We start from the raw sequence: 3,782 nt of genomic DNA on the forward strand, positions 1-3,782 counted from the left end.
TTTATTAAAGTAACATAAAAAAATACAATAGTAATTTTACTATATCTTTAAAATTTTTAATTCCAACTCTTCATAATTTTTTATATACGTAGAAGTCATCATTTGAAGGAAGCACAGTAAGTTTCATAGCTTTATCATTTTCAAGAGCCAGCATAAATTTAAAACTATCATAACATATAAATCAAGCTTGCAATTCTTAGTACCAATAATGGCCACCAGATGGAGCTATAGGATTACTTTTAAATAATTATTGTAGAAACAAGTATGATTTAAATCATTTATAGAAATCTTTCAAAGAAAAATAATATGAATTTTATGTATTTTACTGATAAAATGACATTCACTTAATTAGAATAACAAGCTGAAGTATTGTGAACTGTATATTAAGAATAATTCTTTATAGGCTTTATGGACAGATACGTTTTGAGTGACTTGAAGGATCAGCACCACATCCTCTTTTACCAGTTTGAAAGAATGTATCTTACAGTACAGGTGCGGATGAATTTTGAATGGCTTGAATGGTTTTGTCGTGGTGATTTTTTAAAATATTAGTAAAAAAGTAACCAGTAAATGTCTTTTATTTTTTTAAGTGCAGCTTCTAAACACTTAAAAAAAATTTACACATAGAAGACAAGTCATTCTGAGGAAATATGCATAGTTTCATGACTATACAACACTATATGGATGATAGAAAATTAAAAAACTATCATACATCTGATGTCACTCTGTCCCTCTGTCACTGTGGGTAATGTGTGTGTGTGTGTGTGTGTGTGTGTGTTAAGTGAATTAGTTGTGAAACTATCAGGGAGCATTTAGTCTCCAGTGCCAACATTTTACAGAACTGCCACTTTCCTGGAGTCTCAGAATTACAATGTGTCAGGTTCTGAGAAATCAAAGATTCCAAAAAATGATTTAATTAGAATACCATGAAGTATTGTGAAATACTACATATTAAGACTTTATATATAGGCTTTATGAACAGATTAGAGTGACTCGTGAAGGACCAGCACCACCTCCTCTTGTCCGATGGTTTGAGGAATATATTTTCCTGAATCCGGGGTTAAGATTTAGGAGCTCATTTTTATTCCACCTCCTTTCCTGAAAGTCTGTCTTGCAGAATTTACTAAAAATTAATCTTCACATTAATTCCTAATTATTTTGCAATTATTTTTGTCAGTTCTTCTTGACCTGTTTTTTTTTTTTCTTCTTCTTTTCTGACCTCATGACCCAGTCAGCATTTTTGTACAATGGTCAAATCTTAACTTATCCATTTCTGTATTGCATTTGTGTTTGATATTTCTCATGGGTATTTCATAATTTTCGACTTTGAGTTAAAAACGTTTGAGTTAAAACTCTTTTTTAGCGCATTTCATCTGTAAAAGAAAACATGCCTAATGATTCTGCACATGAATATAAGGAGTTTTTCTCTTCCAGCTTTCCTGGACTATTGTATAGCACTCATAAATGATTAAATAAAAAATAATGGTAGTTATTAAGATTGATATGGCTTGGAATTGGTAAAATGTGCTTGGAAAAAAAATCACAATAAAACAATGTTTTAATGTTTAAGTTTGGAATATTAAATGACATGAATGAATGCTATATAAATATTGTTCATGTTAACATAATGTTTATAAATGAAATCTTATTGTAAAGTGTTACTATATATATATATATATATATATATATATATATATATATATATATATATATATATATATATATTGTTCTGTGAATGTGATTTTAAAGTCTAGATGATTCGGATTAACCCTTTAACCGCCATACCCTTTAAAACCTCACTGCCAGAGGGATATTGTGAATGCATGTGCCCGCTGGGCACAGTTTACCTGATGCCACCGGGGTGGCGATGGCATTGGTGGCTTGAGCCCGCCATCGCTGCTTGCAGCTATATTTTTGTTTAAATTTCTCTAAAATCTAACCATCAGGGAGGAAATATAAATAAATAAAATATATTGGATATAAACCAATATATGTTGGTTTATAAATATTGATTTCCAAAAAGAGATTAAGAGACGAGTATAATTAATAGATTACAGACGCATCCTTTTGTTCTACAGTCTAAAGTTCTTTGACAGGAGGAGTTGTCTGAGACGTGTGTGCATTTCTGTGAAGCGCCGGCTAGGAATATAAACCCCGCGCAGAATAGTGCAGTATGGCATTTTGGCTCAGACGACAACTACTCATAGCAAGCTCAACATGACTCCCAGTGCCAGTGCTCTATCTGCTCTAACTTGTGCGCCCCCAGAGACAGTTTATAAGAGACATGCCACTTCCTCAATCCTCAATATAACTACATAAGGAAAACCCGTAACGGCAAATATGGCGGTTGTGTGCACATGTCCCGCCCCTCCCGCTGGAAAGCCAATGATCTTCTTTTAACGGTCAAGCCGGGAAACATTTAAGCCTATCGTCTGGTTCCACTGACGTATGCGCACAGTTGAGGAACCCTTGCACATGCGTAGTCAAGGTATAACCTGTGGGGAAAAAGGAATTTTAAACCTTATTTTGGAGCAAAGTCATCAAAAATTTTCAGCGATTTTTATCATATTTCACTGCTGTTTCTATATATGCTTTTTTTATGTCCCAGTGACCAGTGAAAGTGCAGTTCTGACTCTCTGTGTCACAGTATCTGGGTTGTGTTCCCTGCGTTTCCACTAGATGTCCTCCTTTCCCACAGTGCCGTCTGTCACTTTATTAACTGTCTGTTCCCTTATTTGGTCATCTTCCTCCTTGTTTGGTTTAATTGATTATTCCCCACCTGTCTCCATTTCCCTCATTACCTTCTGTGTATTTATACCCGGTCTGTCTGAGTTTGTGTCACGGAGTCCTTGGGCCTGTACCATGATTGTAGCTGAACAAATTCAGAGTTACAGGATTAGTTTTAAGTTGACAAAACCAAACCTCTCCAATCTGGCTTTGTTGGTACCAACGTGCTGTTCATCAACTTTCTTTGTCAATTCAGGCTTTGATCCTGAGTTTGTGGAGCGTGTGCACATGAATGTGTGACATCACTGGCGAAAAGCCAATCACGAGCCTTGCAATACAATGCAAGTTTGATTTACTTCTCGTGAGAGACCCAGCGAGATTCAAAACTAAAGGTTAAAGGTTTTTCTAAAGGTTAAGAGATTGAAGAATATGACAAATTTAAGTGTCATATGAAAAATGAAGGAGGACTAATAAAATAAATGATCTTGCTCCATCAGTGTAGTCACAAGTGGAACTTGTTAAATTAGTTTATACATTTGAAAATATATAGTGATAGAGACTTGAACATGTAAGTTCAGATTTGTAATTTTTTAAATAGTTCAATATTTTGATACTACAGCTTATTTATATTACATGATCTGTATACATTAATATTTATTTAAAATAATTTATAATAACTGTTAAACTAAAATTGCTTGTGTGTAAGAGATAAATAATAATATGAATCACAATAATTATATAAAACATAAAATGACTGCGATATTAATATTAAAGCCAGACTTCTATTTTTTTTATTTTATTTTTTTTTTAAGCATAAGTGACCTTTAATTTGGAGCAAGATAAACTGGAGTGACTTTGTGTCAGACATGTGTCACTTCTCTCACATCTGATTGGTTCACCTTCAGTTTCAGATCTTGAATCCAGAACATAACCTGCCCCGGAGCAGGTTAGCCGTGCAGCGTAAGATACCATTGCAACGAACACCGATTAAAGCCGAGATACTTTCATAGTACCTAAAACCCAGGGTTGGCGGAAACTAAGCTGAAACATAGCTG

Source organism: Carassius auratus, chromosome 22 (genome assembly GCF_003368295.1).
Source record: "Carassius auratus strain Wakin chromosome 22, ASM336829v1, whole genome shotgun sequence".
NCBI classification, from domain to species: Eukaryota; Metazoa; Chordata; class Actinopteri; order Cypriniformes; family Cyprinidae; genus Carassius; species Carassius auratus.